At 39.4% G+C, this 20,123-nt stretch overlaps 1 gene segment (V, D, J or C); it reads right to left on the bottom strand.

Annotated features, from left to right (window-relative positions):
- The window catches only part of LOC118579709, a 506,004-nt gene that overhangs the window by 25,272 nt on the left and 460,609 nt on the right, over window positions 1–20,123 (bottom strand).

Consider the following 20,123-nt stretch of genomic DNA (forward strand, 5'->3'; position numbering starts at 1 on the left):
GCTTTCAATTTATTGAGGTAAAACCTGGCTAGCTGAGTTTATTCACTGATGATGGGTCAATCTGAGTATAACTATATAGTCAGTTATAGAAGCTTTGCTATCAATTGCTTATCTTTCATTTTCTCCATTCCAACCTTAGGCATAGGGAGATGTAAGTTGGAGCTGAGATTATGTCAGTTTTCTGAAACATATTGAGTGTTCTAGAGTTGCTAAATAAAGGTGGAAAAACTTGGCTTTAATTGTGGCAGTTGTGTTGGTGATGGAAAGATGACTGGAGATTGGAAAATGTAGAATGTACGACCAGAAAGGCCAACATTGTTTTCATAGGCTATGCTGTGGCTCCAATCCTAGTATTGTTAGACCAGCTTTACAACAAAGTCCCTCTACTAAATGCTCTCATTTTTGCATCCTACAGCCCATTTCAAGGCTTTTGAACTCAAGTCTAAGTGGAAGATCTGTCCTACTAAACAATGTCCCACATATTTTGGAAATTCTATATGTTCACTTTTCACAAATGTTTTAGTATAAGGGATTCGGAAAGGATGGATTCAAATGATTCATTTTTTTTACCCAAGAAATTAATCTAAAACTGGCATACTTCCCCAAAGTTTCTAGAAAACATGTAATTTTTCAGAGTGTGAGATTTGCTGCAGGTGACTGTCAAATAAAAGTTCATCATGGAACAAATTACACATCCCATCCACTTACCTCTTGCAAGCACTTGTCTCTTGGCATATTATGAATACAGAATTTGCACTCCACTCTATATTTTGTCTCAGACTCTTACCTTGCAATGTAATCTCATTGCTTGCCTACCAAATACATCTCCGCACAACTCTGTGTTCACAGCTAGATCAGAGTATTGAAGGATTTCACTATGTGTGGTCTGGAATTTTCCACAATGTAATTAGCATGCTGCTAGCTGGGGATCCTTTGCAGGACTACTCCTGTAGAAGTGAGACGTTTACTTTAGTGTCTGCCCATTTCCTTGTACCCTGACACGTGGTCCACAGTAAAGAAATTATCAACATATAAGAAATTAATTTGGCTAAATAGAGTTTTGGATTGGTCCTTGACACTCTGTGTAAAAGGAACCATCTGAGGACTTAAGCATTTCTGTAGCTCAAACTTGAAGATCAACATTCACTTGATACACTGTTTCAGAGAGGAGTCTTTCTGTTGTCTCCTTAGTGTGAAAGGCAGATGTTTTTAGCTTATACATCATTGTTTTCATTTTCAGGTCTTCTCCAAATTCCTTAGCTCCTTCTTGAGCCCCAGGTCCATATACTACTCTATAGATGCTTGTGTACCTCCACAGGCTCTCTTCCTTTCAGATCTCAGCTCCTTTCCTCCATCATTTTTCTCCTCTGCAATAGAATTTTGCTTTATCTAAAGAAGTTTTTTTTCCTGAATACGTTGTCCTACATTCACTAACTTTGGATAGTAAAGAGTGCTTTATGTTATCAAACACACACACACACACACACACACACACACACACACACACACACACACACACACACTCAAATTCTGAAGTTTTAGACAGAGGCTTAGGGTCCTAAGTTAGCTGTGGGTTATCAGCTTATTGGACTAGATCATCTGCTTTCTGCACTACCTCTCACCAGTCATTTGAGTTAAGTCACATGAAAGCTTCATGCCCAGGAAAATGTCATTTGCGCATTATATTCGTTCTTACGTTTCATTCACTGCAGTAAAGTAAATGGAGAATTCTCTAGTGGTAGTGGATTTAAAATATTAAGGATATATTGATGTTTCAGAAATGACAGTGTATTAGAATTTTTCCCCATGGCACACATACATAAGAAGAGTCAGGGTAATAAAGAAGAGCCTCTGTGAAAGTATCAGTGTCCCATCTCTGAGAACGTACAGCCAGACTCTATCTTGAAGAGAGGCCTACTGACTGAGAGTGAGTGATTTTAAGGTTTTGAAAACAAAGAAAAGTATCATCAGCTAGCCTGGTGATGCTTTGCTGAACATTTGGCATAGAAGATTGCCTTGGGAGTCAGAGAAGGTCAGGGTCTGGTGTCCTTCCATGGTGAGCACCTTATGCAGGAGGAAACTGGGGCCTTGGAAAGTGATTCAGTGTGAGGCCTTGAAATGTAACAAAGAGAAAGTCTTTGGCCTAAAAATTATTTGGTTCACCTAGAACTCTAGAACACAGGTAGTCCCCTGTCTCTGTTGCTGCATCTCTGCTGTGTATAGTTTTCTGTCAGGCAAGACTGAGAGTTGTGAGTCCAAGCCTCAAAGACCCCCAATTCCTCAGTCTTCTTGACTCTATAACATGATTTGCTGCTGGGAAGCATCTGAAAACATTGAAAATAGCCAGAAGGGCACCCAGATCCCCCTATTCTGCCCCTCCAGTGCAGATGTGAATGCTTATCTTTTGTATTCCTGAATACACTCAAGATGCACTGCTCAGCTTGGATGTTTGTGTCTTTGAAACAAAAACCAGAGAGCCTCTGAAGAAAGTGAGAACACTTCCAGCTCACAAGGTGCAAAACTCACCAGAGCAGGATCCAGGCATTCAAAATAAAGAAGCTTCTAAAGTGAAGGCAGATCTACCACTGGAAGCATCCATTTGACCTGACAGCCATCATGCCACAAGGTGAGTGGGATGTCACCAAGATGGTGACAACAGAGATGAAGTGCACTAGACTCCAGGCAGGACTTGCAACATCTCCCTCCAATAAGTTACACCCACTAGAGGACTCAGTGAAGGTCTGCTTTATATCTTAACTTTCTTTTTTCTCTACTTCTTTTTCTTTAAATTTTTCTTGTAATTCTCAAATTTGGTGTTTATTTTATTTTAAAGTGTTTTATACTTCGGATTTTTTAATTTTTATGTTTCCATTAATTAATTTATTTATTTAATAATTTGACTTAACATTACAGATCAGCCACGGATTCCCCTGTACTCCCTTCTTCCCCTCCCCCCTGCCCACCTCACCCCCCAACCCACCACCCATTCCCATCTACTCCAGGGCAAGGACTCTCCTGGGGATTCAGCTCATCCTCATAGATTCAATCCAGGCAGGTCCAGTCTGCTCCTCCCAGGCTGAACAAAGTGTCCCTGCATAGGCCCCAGGTTCCAAACAGCCAGCTCATGCACTAAGGACAGGTCCCGGTCCCACTGCCTGGGTGCCTTCCAAATATTTCAAGCTAATCAACTATCTCACTTATCCAGAGGTCCTGATTTAGTTGGGGGCTCCTCAGCTATTGGTTCATAGTTCATGTGTTTCCACTAGTTTGGCTAATTGTCCCTGTGCTTTTTCCAATCTTGGTCTCAACAATTCTTGCTCATACAATCCCTCCTCTTTCTCACCGATTGATTGGATTCCTGGAGCTCCACCTGGGGCCTGGCCGTGGATCTCTGCATCCACTTCCATCAGTCATTGAATGAGATTTCCAGCACTACAGTGAGGATGTTTGGCCATCCTGTCACCAGAGTAGATCAGTTCAGGCTTTCTCTCGACTATTGCCAGTAGTCTATTGTCGAGGTATCTTTGTGGATTTCTGTGGACCTCTCTAGCACTTTGCTTCTTCTTATTCCCATGGGGGTCTTCATTTACCATGGTCTCTTTTTCCTTGTTCTCCTTCTCTGTTCTGACAGAGGGCTGATATCCAGAATATATAAAGAACTCAAGAAATTAGATATCAAAATGCCCAACAGTCCAATTAAGAAATGGGCTATACAGCTAGACAGAGAATTCTCAAGAGTGGAATCTCAAATGGCTGAAAGACATCTAAGGAATTGCTCAACATCTCTAATCATCAAGGAAATGCATTCAAAACAACTCTGAGATACCACTTTACACCTGTCAGAATGACTAAGATCAAAAACACTGAAGACAGCTTATGCTGGAGAGGATGTGGACCAAGGTGAACTCTCCTCTACTGTTGGTGGGAATGCAAGCTTGTACAGCCACTTTGGAAATCAATATGGTACTTTCTTAGAAAATTGGGAATCAATCTCCCCAAAGACCCAGCTATATCACTCTTGAGCATATACCCAAGGAATGCTCAATCATACCACAAGGGCATCTGCTCAGCTATGTTCATAGCAGCACTGTTTGTAATAGCCAGAACCTTGAAACAACCTAGATGCCCTTCTACTGAAGAATGGATAAAGAATATGTGGTACATATACACAATGGAGTACTACTCAGCAGAGAAAAACAGTGACATCATGAGGTTTGCAGGCAAATGGATGGGTCTAGAAAAAATCATCCTGAGTGATGTAACCAGACTCAGAAAGACAAACATGGTATGTACTCACTCATAGGAGGATATTAGATGTAAAACAAAGGATGACTAGACTGCTACTCACAACTCCAGGGAGGCTACTAGAAAACAGGACCCTAAGAAAGACACAGGAATCTCACAATGACAGAGAAATTGATGAGATCTTCATGAGCAAACTGAATGTGAGGTGGGGTAATGAAGGGCAAGGGTCGAGGGAAAGAGAGCTTAGGGGAGCGGGAAATCCCAGCTAGATTATGTTTGCATTTATATCTCTTGCTCTTTTATTCTCATTTCCTCCTTTTCTTGCCTTTATTCCTTTGAATTACATTTTAAATATGTTTTTATTCTTTTAGAATTTCATACATGCATATAATGTATTTTGATCATTTCTATCCCTGATAATAGTACATTATGTTTCCTAAATTTATTTTGTGATTTTTAATGGCATATTATTTGAATATAACTATCTTTCTATTATGGATGAACAAAAACGTGAATGATTTATTGAAAATGATCCTATAGACCATACATATTTTAATTTACTATACATTATTCTGACATGCATAGCACTAAAATTACTACCCAACCATAATGCATGCATTAATTTTAAAAGTATTATCCATTTATTAGAAGGAACTTTTGTTATTGTTGTTTGTTTTTCAAGACAGGGTTTCACTGTGTAACAGTCCCAGCTGGTCTGGAACTCACTTTGTAGACCAGGCTGACTTTAAATTCATAGAGATCTCCCTGCCACTGACTCCTCAGTGCTGGGCTTAAAGGCATGCACTGCCACTGACTGGCTGATAGGAAGAAGCTTTTGCTAAAACAAAAATTTATAAAATTAAATTGGGAAGAAGAAAAGTTCAACATTTCAGCTATAGAACCTTGAAAAAGCATTAGCATTTTTTTAAAGGAAGACTCCTAGATAATTGGAATTTTTATATCGGGCCATAGCCATAAAAGGAAGGCATTTAAAATTCAGGTTACAGCATAAAATATACAAAATCAATTGCAATGTCTCCTAAGAAGCATGAAGAGACAGTTTCAACCATCAGATACTTGAGGTATTTAAAAACTCATTGATGCTTTAAATACCAGAGTAGCTTATCAAACATTCTGAAGTATAAATAACAAGAAAAATCCACACATTATTGAGGATTCTGAGGGGAAAGTAAACACTTTGTTTGTAACTGTCAATGTGCTAGACAATGACGGGAGAGCTAGGACAAGAGGACTCTTACAGGACTTCAAAGTATGAGAAACATGGACCAGGAGACGTTCTTTTCTCATCTCTCATCGCAAAAAAAAATAATTTCAAGCTTCAGAAAAGTCATTTTTACAGAAACAGACTTCTTAAAATCCTGTCTGCTCTCTTTGATCTTAGGACTTCTTCCCTATGTTCTCTGGTCCATTCATCCTACCTGGATAAATGGCTTCTGTGTCATTTTATCTCTTCACATTCCAGGGCTCTTTTCTTTGGTCCACAAATGTGACTAGGCATGACTTAGAGAAAGCAAGATTCATTTATGTAAAATCATCGTGATGCTTGCTTGGCATCTCCCAGTAATGATTATTTCTATCCCATTACTGTGCTTAGTAGGAAAGAAAAGATACTTTCTAAAGTCTAGAAGGTTTTCTCTCTGAATGTTCCCTGACATTTACATAGAAAGGTTTTCAATTTTCAGACTCACTTCCAACTATTGACAATTCTTTTTTTTTTAAATTTTTACAGATGTATTTATTTATTTTATTTATTATTTGTATAGTTTCCTGACTACATATATGCTTGAACACCAGAAGAGGGCACTAGATCCATTAGAGAAGGTTTGTGAACTACCACATGGTTACTGGGAATTGAACTCAGGACCTCTGGAAGAGTAGCCAGTGCTCTTAATCTCTGAGCCATCTCTCCATCCCTACTATTGGCAATTCTTAGCTACAGTGATGAAATCAGACTTTAAGATGAGGATCACAATATTTTGAGTTGATGAACTTCTAAAATGACCACTAACTAACTCAGAGGGAAGGACACACACTTCCTCAAGAAAGGAACGAGTTAAAAATCAAGAAAGCAGGTTGGGGATTTAGCTCAGTGGTAGAGTGCTTGCCTAGCAAGTATAAGGCCCTGGGTATGATCCTCAGCTCAAAAAAAAAAAAGTGGCGCACACCTGTAATCCCAGCACTCGGGAGGCAGAGGCAGGTGCATCTCTGTGAGTTCGAGGCCAGCCTGGTCTACAAAGTGAGTTCCAGGACAGCCTCCAAAGCTACAGAGAATCCCTGTCTCGAAAAAACCAAAAATAAATAAATAAATAAATAAATAAATAAATAAATAAATAAATAAAATAAAAATAAAAATCAAGAAAGCAATGTAATGAAAGTTATCTTGCATAAACTAGTAAAATGTTGATTACTGTTTTCCTTAAAGAAGGAATCTCAAAGTTACTAGTGTTACATAGAAGCTTCCATGAGGCATTCCACGGCGGAAGTAATAGAAATGTTAACAGTGTATTCAGTATTCTCTAGGAAGTACCTTCACCCAGAAGGATTAGATTTCTGAAATCCTGTAACAGTACACCTCTAAGCAAATGCTACTGATCAGTTTCTCTGGAAAGCAAAACCTATAATTTCAACCTTGAATGACAACATACAAATGCCCCATAGGTATTTACTCTCATTTTGTAACTATTTATTTAATTTTTTAACCCTTATTTTGAGAATTTCATATGTAAGTACTATATTAACATAATTTCTCCTCTTCCTCCTCAAATTCCCTCATGCTCTCTCCCCACTTGTTTTCGTTTTATGACCTCTTAATTTTCAGTTATTATTTTCACAACACATATGAATTTATAAACAAAACCTGATGAGTTCAATTGGTGGTCCTCAAATGTATATTGTATTTAGATTTGACTGATTGGGGTTGTCCCTTGTGAAGACTGATCATCTTTTTCTCACCAGGCATTAATGGCTTGTAGGTTTTCATCTATGAGTGTGGCCAAGCATATTAATTTTCTTTGTTTTTAGAGACATATACAGGATTTTGAATTATAGCATTTCTTGGCTTCTGGAATGCCATGGCATCTTCACAATAATCTCCCAGCACTGGTAGATCACAGGATGGCAGACACCGGGGAACAGGTATAGAGTGTGGGGACAGATCCAGAGTAGTTCAGTTGGTTGATTATAATTTTGTACCTGGTTGATTTTGATTTTATTTTATTTTCATGGTTAGTTTTCTCCTCTCCAAGCAGTGCTGGGGATTGAACTATCAAGAGAAAGCTGTTCACTCAGAAGACACCAGTAAACCACCAGAAGAGCTATCCATATCAATTGCTGCAGAAATCTCACTATATGAAAAGAAATATGAATAGGCAAGTCAATATGAATATGTCAGAAATCCATCACTCTTTTTCACACGATAGCATGCAAATATGCTAATGAAATGGAATATTGGGCAACAAATTTAGAAGTCTAGTTTAAAAAACTATCAGTGGCCTTAAAGAGGATTAACCTAGAGCACTGAATGAAGTAATGATAATTGGAGACTTGTTCAAGAAACTCAGCAAAGAGACAGAGGTTATGACATAAAAATCAATATTAGAAGGAAAAAATAACAAATCAAACAAAAATACAATGAAAAACATTACTAATAGAGTAGAACAGCTGAATAAACGACACTACATTTTGAAGACATTGCTGAGAATTTGAGGACAGATTTACTCTCTGTGGTACCTTTCTATCATGTCTCACCTTCAGAAGGCAGCTATATTCTTGCTGACTTTTTATCCCCTACAAAAGATCATGGAAATTAGGTGCTTTAGTAAACTATCATTAAATCTTCCTTTTAACTTACCTTATCTTTTGGCTTATTAAAAGTTTATAATGCAGTGTGTTTTATTATAAAATTTTAATGCATGTATTTTTTTGTCTACTTTGTTCATATTGGTCCTCATTACCCTCTTTGGCTTCTCTCCCACCCTCCAACTTTTCCCCTTTCACCACTGAAGAGTCTTGGTTCTTTTTGCATATCTATGTTGATTATATGAGCTATACATGGGATAACTATCTGAGTCCTGCTTGTTTTTACTCTTTGGTTTTACAGATATTCTTATTAAGAGGATTTTATTCCATGTAGATTTGAATAGATTTCTAGTATATACTAGGCAGTGTACTACTTTCAGGGCTTGAAATACACCATTCTGTACCCCCTTCCTCATATGGAGTTCAACTCAGAAATCTGATGTGATTCTGATGGGTTCACGTTTGTGAGTTTGCTTTTTTTATTGTCAGTTTTAATATTATTTCCTGATTGTGTAGTCTTTACATCTCAACTATTAGGTGTCATTCTTTTCTGGTTATGCCTATTCAGGATTCTTGAATGTCCAAGTCTTTCCCTGGATTTCAGAAATTTTCTGCTGTAATTTTATCAGACTTGTCTTCTGTGATGAGATTTTATTTTCTCTTTTTCCTCTAGATTATTGATTTTTCAGGATTGGGCTCATGATCATAATTCCAGAGTTCTTGAAATACATGATCTTACCTGCTTTTCAGTGTTTGGCTGAATGGAGTATTTCCTCAGCCTTGTCTTTCATCCCTGGTATTCTTTTTCTGTTCAGTCTAGTCTACCTGGAATGCTTTCCATCATACTTTTGAATTCTTTATTTATAAGTTATATTTTAACTAAAATTCTCAGCGATGTGGTATTTATGTCCTTGTTTTTACCTTTCTGAAATAGTTTATTTTCTTTTTTTGAAATAGAATTGATTTTTGTACTTTTGAGATTTTAACTTATTCACTATTATTGGATTCAGTATTTAAGGAGTTATTATCTTTGAAGGGATTCTAGACTACCTTGCTTTTCCATCACAGGTGCACATTGGTTGGGATGATTATTTCTTCCAGCTTTATTTGTGTCTTCCTTGTGAGTAGTCTTCTCTTAAAGGCTCAGTCCACAAGACACTTCAGAGGAAAGAAACCAATATAACAACAGTACTTAATTAGTTATTTCTTTTATTGCTGTGATAAAATACCCTGAAAATTGAATTTAACCAATAAAACATTCATTTTAGGTCATCATTTGATGATACAATCCATTATTATAGGGAAGTTATGGCAGAAGGAGCCTGAGGTAACTCACCATATCTCAGTGCTACAGGAAAAAAGAGATGTAGGAATTCAGGGCTCTTTTTGACATGAGCTTCAGATTTCTCACACTCCATGGTAGAAAACCATATCAAAGACACATCTTTGTAGGTTTAGCTGATTTGTGGCTTATGGTATGGGTTGGTCAGTCTCTACTTATCCAAAAGTAATGGTATTAGTCCTTACTACAAATGGTGGGACCATAAGGCATGGTACCCTTCATAGCCAAATTGCCTGGCTACTTCAATTCAGTGTGTCCACATTTGTGTGTCCCATGGTCCACAACTGCCTCTTGCAGCCCTCTGTCTCAGGTTTATTTACTTGTGGTCATTTCTGTTTTTTATGACTGCAGAGCAGCATGTCTCAATCAATAGGCTCCCATCTTTAGATGCTATCTTCTTGGAGCCCTCCACGTTATGAGGAATGGCAAATATATTTATTTTTCATGTTGACCTGTTACAGAGAAGGGATCACTGTCACACCAACAATTTTCACCTGTGTGTAAGGGTTTTGATAATCATGTGCATGCTCTTTGTGTACACTTGTGTCTCTCTCTTTCATAGTGCTTGACTTACTTTCTGAATGAAGTTCTGTTTCTCTTCCTCATATGTGATCCTTGACTGGAGATTCATGTTGATTGCTCCATTTCATAGCCTTTCTATATCTCCATGCTTTTCAGCTATCTAGTCATCTCTACTGTGATTTCCAGTGTTCTCCCATTGTTTTTCTGCACTAGTGATTTCCTTGTCCCAGAGTCTTTTCTACCTTTACTGGACTACAAGTGGCTTCTCATCTGCCATATCATTGCAGAAGTTCAACATCTCTTTTCCTTAAGACCATTTTTCTTTATTAAATAAATATAAACTTACTTAGCTGAAAATTCTAGGAATTTTTAAGCTCTAAGTAACAGTGTTACAGAAAAGAAGCAAGACCTTGCTCTCATGGCATTTGTTTGTGCATTGGTACACTGTATGCTTCTGTAGGCATGTGAGGGATAGAGATACAAAGTAGACAATAGGCAATGATAACAATATACGTTTATCCTAGAGAATGTGATGCTGTGTTATTAAAACAGAGTAAAATGTTAATAGGGTATAAAATACAGGCATAGTGTTTGGTAACATGCTTTCTTAATAAGAGTATTTCAGTAAATGATGTGTGACAAGGTCTAATGAGTGTGACTTCTATTATTCCCTCCTGAGTCTGTAGCAAAACCAAATTCCCTCTTGCTCTTTCTCTCCACAAGACACACCTGAACTTTCTAAAAAGTTAATAAACCTGTCATCCAGATAGAAACTTTGGTATTAGTTTCAAACTGTTAAAACTGATAACATGAAAGATGGTCATCAACACATGAACTATTCTTATAAAATATAATATTTTTGACATGCAGTGGTGTTTATATTTGTATTTATCATTAGCAGACACATACTAAAGCAACACATATGATCTAGCCATGTTGCTATTGAGTGTTTCTTTTTCTCACATTAGTAATCTGAATATTTTATAATAAATGTACATCTACATGAGGAAAATATGAAAAAGAAAGTAAGATAATTCTAATCAAGAGTCATTACAAGTGAAGGCAAAATCCAAGTCAGGTAAAGGAAAGGACAGTAGGAAAATGTCAGTAAGAAACATGTAGGTACTTGCTATATTGTTGTTTGTCTCTATCAGATACAATAAAGTGTATTAAATATGGATTCTTCTGCCTTAGTTTTTAAAAATGCCTTTATTAACTCTGAAAATTCCATATATGCCTGAAATGCCTTTTGAATCTTCTTTCCAAATTTAAAAAGAAAGATTCCCCTTCCATTTGAGTACCATAAAGTCTCATGCTACCTATCATGAATACCTAACCATGACATGAACAAGGCCAACAAAGATAGACATGTTAAAGTTGATGAAGAAAGACCATGAGGCTTCAATACTATATAAAGAACTATAGCCAACTAAGGAATGCTGAGAGCAAGAAAAGGGCTTTCCCCAGGAAACAAACCCCCAACTAGTCAAACAGCACATCAGTTTTATAAGAAATCCTCTTTCAAAAATCTTATTATTAGAGCCAGACGTTGTGGCTCATACGTGTAATTCCAGTATTCAGAAGACTGAGCAGAAGGACCACACTGCAAGTTAGAGGCCAGCCTTGGGTTCGCATGGGATCCTGTCCCTAGAGTAAACATTGCTATTATTCTCATTTAGATAGAAAATAGTATAAAGAGAATTTACAGGACTTGTTCAAGATTACACCTAGTGACAATGAGCAAGTTTTTCCCCACAGATTTGAAGTTCATAGCCATGCTTTATAGTTTCTTAGGATAAAATTTTGTTATCCAATGTCATCATCTTTTAGTGGGTAATGTAGGAGAGTCTGGAAAGCTGTGTACACAGTAAGCACAAAGGCACCTGGGGGAACAATCACTAGATTTATCATCAGTTATGTGGAAGTGTTCTATGAGACAATACCCTGTGTACCTTTGCTTTCTACAAGTAAATTGAATTAATAACCATTTCATAAGAAAGAGTGAACTAAGTGTGAAAATGTCTATACAGCTCTCAGGATGGAACATACTGAGATGTTGTATTATTATGGATGGAAGCAAATGTCTTCAGATTATGAAGCATAAAGACAGAAGGAGTCCTTATCTTCCCTGTGGGATTATGAAAAATCCTTAAGTATGTTTTCTTTTGGTACAAAAAGTCTCCCAGGTTAGTCAAAGAAAGCAATGTTTTTGCCAACCATGGTAGTGAATGCATATGTTAGATTCTTCAAAATCTACAGTAAAGAATGTTTTTTAAATTTCCTTGTATATTTTTTATTAAAATGAAATTGCTGGACCAGAGGTGAGTGCCTGGGGTTATAGTCAGAGCCCCCCCCACCCCCCCCACCCCCTCTAGGTCCCACCCCAGGGCACCAGTCATTCTGGGGAAGACCTGCCCAACTTGGCCCCAGTTTCTAGCCATTGGTGGCCCCTGCAGGAAGGCTCCCCTTATCCAAGACTGCAGGCAGACCCTGCAGTCTCCACACCCTGCCCCCATACCCATCTGCCCCGAGAGACCCCAGCCATTTCCTGAGACTCAGAGACCAGCCCCCAGCTCCCATCCACGCGGGAACTCCCATCTGGACCAGAGAGGCCCCAGCCACTTCCAGAGACTTAGAAACCAGCCCCCAGCTTCCATCCTGCTCCAGAACTCCCATCTGGACCAGAGCCCCCACCTACCATCTGCCCTGGAACTCCCATTTGGACAAGAGGAGCTCCCATCTGGACAAGATAAGGAGACCCCAGGGACTTCCTGAGACTCAGAGTCCAGCCCCCAGCTCCCATATGGCCAGCACTCTCATCTGGTCCAGAGCTCAGCCCAGAGCTTCCATCTGGACTTGAGAGAGGCTCCCTAAATCTGTCAGCTCTGTCTGGACAAAGAGCACTGATAAGACCAAGAATGAATCCACAAGGAGATGGGCAGACGTCAAGGCAGAAGTACATACAACAAAATAAAGAGCAATACAGCATCACCAGTACCTAGACCTCCTCCAACAGCTAGACCTGAACGTCACAGAATGGAAGAAGCAGAAGAAAACAACCTTATAAGTAACATCATGAAGAGGCTAGAGCCTTATATAGAAGAAATCAAAAATAAAGTGGAGGAACAGAGAAATAAAAAAATGGGAAGAACGCTATAAAAAACTAGAGAAAAGGACAAATAAAGCAGAAGAAAACAATAAGTCCCTGAAAGAAAATCATGAAAAAGCAATGAAACAGATGAGGGAAACAGTCCAAGACCTGAAGAGGGAAATAGAAAAAATGAAGAAGACACTAGCAGAAGGAATGCTGGAAATAGAAAATCTGAGTAAACAAACAGGAACTTCAGAGGCAAGTATAACCAACAGAATGCAAGAGATGGAAGAGAGGATCTCTGGTGTTGAAGACACAGTAGAAGAAATAGATTAATCAGTCAAAGAAAACACTAAAGCTAACAAAGTCATGACCCAAAATGTCCAAGAAATTTGGGACACCATGAAAAGACCAAACCTACAAATAATAGGGATAGAGGAAGGAGAAGAATACCAACTCAAAGGCACAGAAAATATATTTAACAAGATCATAGAAGAAAACTTTCCCAACTTAAAGAAGGAAATGCCTATGAAGATACAAGAAGCCTATAGAACACCAAACAGACTAGACCCTCCAATAAAGTCCCCTCACCACATAATAATTAAACAACTAAATGTACAGAATAAAGAAAGAATATTAAGGGCAGCAAAGGAAAAAGACCAAGTGACTTATAAAGGCAAACCCATCAGAATAATACCTGATTTCTCAATGGAGACTTTGAAAGCCAGAAGGACTTGGACAGATATAAAGCACAGGGACAAATAGCCAAACTAATGGAAACCCATGAATTATGAACCAAAAGCTGTGGAGTCCCCAACTGGATCAGGCCCTCTGGATAAGTGAGACAAATGAATAGCTTGAACTATATGAGAGGCACCCAGGCAGTGGGACCCAGACCTATCCCTTAGTGGATAAGCTGGCTGTTTGGAACCTTGGGCTTACACAGGGACACTTTGCTCAGCCTGGAAGGAGGGGACTGGACCTGCCTGTACTGAATCCACCAGGTTGAATTGAATCCCCAATGGAGTCTTGGCCCTGGAGGAGATGGGAATGGAGGGGAGGGGCTGGGATTGGGAGGAGGGAGGACAGGGGAACCCATGGCTGATGTGTAAAATTAAAACACAAATAAAATAAATCACCTATAAAAATAAAGGGCTGTCAAGAATGCTATGTAATATAAATTTTCTGTGATGTATTTTCAGAAGAAAATGCTGTTTTTCTCTTTGGACAAAATGACAGACTAAAGAACGGGAAAAGATCTTCACCAACCTGGCATCTGACAGAGGGCTGATCTCCAAAATATATAAAGTATACAAGAAACTGGACATAAAAATGCCTAACAGTCCAATTAAAAAATAGGCTATAGAACTAAATAGAGAATTCTCAACAGAAGAATCTCAAATGGCTCAAAGACATTTAAGGAATTGTTCAACATCCTTAGTCATCAGGGAAATGCAAACCAAAATGACTCTGAGATACCATCTTACACCTGTCACAATGGCTAAGATCTGAAATACTGAAGGCAGCTTATGTTGGAGTGGATGTGAAGCGAGGGGAACACTTCTCCACTGTTGGTGGGATTACAAACTTGTGAAGCCACTTTGGAAATCAGTATGGTGGTTTCTCAGAAAACTGGGAATCAGTCTTTCTCAAGACTCAGTTATACCACTCTTGGACATATATCCAAAAAATGCTCAATAATACCACAAGGGCACATGCTCAACTATATTCATAGCAGCACTATTCATAATAGCCAGAATGTGGAAACAACCTAGATGCTCCTCAACTGAAGAATGGATAAAGAAAATGTGGTACATATACACAATGGAGTACTACTCAGCAGTGAAAAACAATGATATGGTATTTGCAGGCAAATGAATGGAACTAGAAAATATCATCCTGAGTGAGGTAACCCAGACTCAGAAGGACAAACATGGTATGTACTCACTCATAAGTTAATACTAGATGTAAAGCAAAGGATAACCAGACTACAACCTATAGCTCTAGAGAAGCTAGCTAACAAGAAGGACCCAAAGAGGGTTAAATGGATCACCCTGGGAAAGGGAAATAGAGTAAACTGTGGATGAGGGTTGGGAAATGGAGGGTAGGGGATGGGGGATGAGAACATAAGGGAGCAGGATGGTCAAGATGTAATAAGGATAGAGTGGGAGAGCAATGAAAGAGATTAAAGAGATACCATGATAGGGATAGGGAGAAACCAGGTGCTAGGGAATTTCCAGGATCCACAAGGAATGAACCAAGCTTAGACTACTAGCAATAAGGAGAAGGTGCCTGAACTGGCTTACCACTTATTCACTATATCCAAATGCATTGCATGGAGTTCTCCAGAACTTTCAAGGGGAGAAAGAAATGATCTCCAATGTGAGTATATTTCCCAATGACAAGAAGTTAGAGAGAGTAGACACATATAAGGCAGTATGTCAAATACACTTTACTGGCATAGTGACTAGAAGGACAGGGCTTTTTAGTTGGCAGCAATGGTGGCCTGAATCCAGTCCATGGAGCTGCACAACTTGGTGTATACTCCTTCTCCAGGATTGTCATTATGTAAGTGATGAATCCCTGGAGCTCTCCATTGTAGACCATGGGAAGGAGGAAGAATGTGCAAAGAAGAGGCCCTTTGAAATAGGGTCACTTAATTACCTATTCTAGTTGTTCTGTGGCTCTATGTCTTTGTGATGGTGACCAACTCTGTACTTTTACTAAGGAGGTGGTATGGTGGACTAGAGAAGACTTCTTCACTTTTCTTTAATCTCACTTTTTCAACTTTCCTGCCCTATGCCATTTGGAAATGAATTCTACTCCTAGGGAAAGAGGCGTCTTTACATGCAAAGGGAGCCACCACCTAGAAGTAATCCTTGCTTCCCTGGAGGAAGTCAGCACAGAACATGTTATTGGTGATCTTCCCAAGTTAGAGGCTTCATAGTCAGTTTGAGACAGCAGGGGGCATCCAGGTACCACAGCATGTCTGGGTTTGTTTAACATGAGGAAATAATCCGATAGAATAAATCTGATTAAGACCAGACTAGGTTGTACCAACCCAAAATTAAACACTGTGTGCAGCTTACTGTTGTGATTCCCCAAGAATTAATATTAGGTCCTAGCAAGGACCTGTGGTTATTAGATCCTAGAGTAGGCACTGTTTGACTCCATTCTGGAGTTCATAATAGCACATTCTGCATCTACCCCTTTTACATTCTCTAGATCAGCTTACTGAGTATATAGACATATGTGGGACCCACTGCAAGTGACTGTTAATATGGGTGCCTGAATTTTATCTGGAGGATAGTGCCCAAAGCTTAACTGCCAGAGACATTCCAGATTCTGTAATGTATATACAGAAATGGAAAGCAGATGAAGGACCCTACTCACCACCAAAGCTCAGGGTGTTTCCCCAGCCAGAGATGAAGCACAAAAAGTTGTCAGAGAATCTGGTGTCCACCAGGCATTAAGGGGCATAGGGGAAGAGAGTATGATCACTATGACACCATTTTTCTGTATCTTCTTAATGAAGCTGAGGTAGCTAATATTCATAGAAATAGTAACAAAGTGCTTGTTGCCCTCACAGACACTGATATACTGCTCTCCCAGTCTCGTGTGAATGCTGCTGTTAGGAAGGGAAGGCATGATAGAGGCTTTCTCTCTATGGCTTAAGACAGCACAGTTTTCTCAAACTCCTTGCTCATTCATAGCTCTGAAGATTGTGGAAGATCCTGCTGCACTATCAGAGGAGACGGAGAGGAACTGTTGAATGTGATTTTGTTTGGCACCTCATGCCTTTCTTAACAGAGAAGATAGTCTACAAGGGCAGAGTTTGAGAAGGACTACAAGTGTAGACTGCTCTTCATTTCACTATAACCAAAGCGCATCATGTATCCAGGGCTTTGGACACAGGAGCTATTTGAAGCTTTCGTCATCATCTATGTCTTTGCTGACCTCACACAGGAATGTAACTCATATCTTCACTTTGGAAGGACTAATTTTCTGTTGTATCTAAAGCAGTGGTATATTGGTAAAATTATTAAGGCCACTCCACATAGTTAAAAGGGAGGTTTATTTTGTGGGGTAACTTACAAATGAAGGGATACGTTGTAGGGTCTGGCAAAGGTATGGTGCAGTCCAGCGGTGTTCTCTCAAGAACTCTGCTAGGTCAACCTCCAGCATCCAGGGTCCCAGAACCAAGAGAGACCTCCTCTCAATCCTGGGTCTTCTGCTTCCTTCCTCCACCCCACCTTGTGGGCGGGACCATTACTGAAGCCTCAATGGGGGTTGGAACTTCCAGGCCAATGCTGGGACGGCTACCCACTACATCTCCCCCTTTTGTCTAAATAAGAAGGTTCTAACCTAATACAAGACTATATACAAAGAGATGGTTATCAAATATTGTCCATGAGTAATGAGGGATAATGACCTAGATAAGTTGGAATTACAATAAGTGCAAACAAAAACACATAGTAAAATCCAGGGAAGTCTAGAGCGTGGGTTGGTGGCATGTTACAAAGATCATTCCAAAAGCTGTCCTATCCTAAAGAACCTGAGTCTAATACTTAATATATTCTATCTAAGATATTATATATGTATATATACTAAGTTGTAACTATAACTTCTAGTCTTCAACCTCATCAAAGACCTGAGAAGTAACATAATAATAGCTGAGAAATGGGAGAAGGACGCAAGCAACTTTTGGGAGTTTTGCAAGAGTAGACAGAGACAGCCTGCAGCCTGGACAGTCACCTAATGTTTCTCAGCATCGTTGGTGCATTCAAATTGGCTACAGGCCTAGAGTATCTGACAGACCACTTTCAGAAGCAGGAATTCTGAAAGACCATATTACCCTGTCTTGGCAAAGTATAGTGGTCACTTTCCTTGTGTCCTGCTTGTCCAGAAAGGACAGCATGGCTAGCTCAGTTGGTAGAGCATGAGACTCTTAATCTCAGGGTCATGGGTTCGGGCCCCATGTTGGGCACCAGATATTGGTGAAATTATTCAGGCCACTCCATGTAGTTAAAAGGGTGGTTTATTTTGTGGGGTAACTTACAAATGAAGGGATAGGTTGTAGGGTCTGGCAAAGGTATGGTGCAGTCTGGCGGTGTTCTCTCGAGAACTCTGCTTGGTCTACCTGCAGCGTCCAGGATCCCAGAACCAAGAGAGACCTCCTCTCATTCCTGGGTCTTCCGCTTCCTTCCTCTGCTCTGCCTTGTGGGCGGGACCATTACTGAAGCCTCAGTGGGGCTTGGAACTTCCAGGCCAATGCTGGGATGGCTACCCACTACAGTGGTACCCAAAATATCATGTCTGGGTCTTCATCAGTATAACTTGGGGCCTTATGAGAGGTTCACTTTTTTCCTCCCAACTCCAAAACTATGTAATCATGATCTGGGACACAAGGCTGTGAACTCCACATTATAATAAGCTCTTCTCATCTTTCTTACCCACATTCATAATTGAGATGGTGGCTCTCAGCTCTTATATAGACTGAAATCAACTAGAGAAGAAAACTAAGAAGAAACCAATATTCAGTTGTGTTCCTGAAATCTCTGAGTTTATTTTCCTACTAAAGTACCTAGGTAGTAGTTGCTTCGAATAGTTTTCACTTGGTTCATTGTTGATCTCCATGATAACAAAATAGAACACTCTTTCCTTTATGACTAACTGTATTTGATATTTTATGTGTTTGCTTATGGCATGAGATCCTTCCTAGTATGTGCCAATATTCATCCAAAATTAAGATGCATCAGCTATTGTCTACAACTTCTCTTTTACAAAGCTTTCTACTTTCACCTTATGACTTCACTCCTATCTCAATCTGATGTCATGTCATGATGTTTCAGGCTGTAGGAACTACAGGTAGGGATTCAGCACTTCCCATTAGCATCAGTGAGCTGCAGATACACACAGACCCTGGTTATGAGGGTGCCTCCATGGGAGTGTTATCCAGAGTTCAGAAACAACTGGTAGGGGGTGGAATTCTACTGGTAGATGTATCCTCTAATGATCTTGCTTTCTCTGTCAACAGGGAAAGCAACCTCAGTGGAGATATGAAAGAGCTAATTCACTAATATGTTGGAGGGTATATCCATCAGCTGCTCAAAATCAACGTCCTGATATTCTGTTATTCACTTCTGAGCACAGTGGTTGTGAAAAGCCTGGGAGCACACTGTCTCCAATAAGCAACACAAGATTTCAAGTTCCACAGAGAAGTGCAGCAGGATAGGGAACTAGATACTATGGGGCTCAGAGCTCTCCTGAGCTCCAGGTTGGACAGAAGAAATGATCTAAAAACAAACTCAGTGAGATTGAATCACACATCAGTCATCTCACCCATTGCCTGCTTCACTCTGAAATTAATCAGTGTCTATAATACAAGAATATTGGAAGTTCAGGGTAGCAGTTAATTTTGACTAACTAGAAAAATATCCCAGCTGGGCAATGTTGGTTCTATTTTCTCACATCACTGAGATGTGTACAGAGATGCCAGAATAGAGAGCATCACCTGAGCAAACTCTGACAGAGCAAAAGAGGGCCCAGCAACTGGCCAATAGAGGAGGACTTAACTTTCACTGAAACCTGCCAACACTAAAGTTATATGGAATCTTTCAACCCCTGTGTTGGTTTTACTGATGACACATTACATCAGTATTACCATGGTGACACTCTGGTAAGGTAAGTCTTTCAGTGTCACTTGATACATTACCTGTCACATCTACAATGAAGGTCCAAGAGTCGTTGGATTCAAGGAATAAGGCTTAGTAGTGAATTTGATTAATTTTACCCCGGATTTCCTCTCAGTCTCTGTAATTTTCACAAGCAATTCTTTTTCTTTTTCTTTTTGGTCATTTAAACTAATTTAGTGCCTGTGAACTCAGTATTTCCAGAACTAATGTCTTTGAAGGAAATACGCTGTTCAACTTTTAGGTGCTCTTGTGTTACTGTGTGTACTGTGTGATAATCTATCCTTTTTTTTTTTTTTTTTAATAGGCATCTCTCCCAGATATTTTCGGGGCATCCTCTTAATGAATGGCTTTCTCTTGAGAAGTTTATTATCTCTGGTGCCCTATAGATAACAAAACAGAACAAAACAAC

The sequence above is a fragment of the Onychomys torridus genome, chromosome 3 (genome assembly GCF_903995425.1).
Source record: "Onychomys torridus chromosome 3, mOncTor1.1, whole genome shotgun sequence".
Classification (NCBI taxonomy): Eukaryota; Metazoa; Chordata; class Mammalia; order Rodentia; family Cricetidae; genus Onychomys; species Onychomys torridus.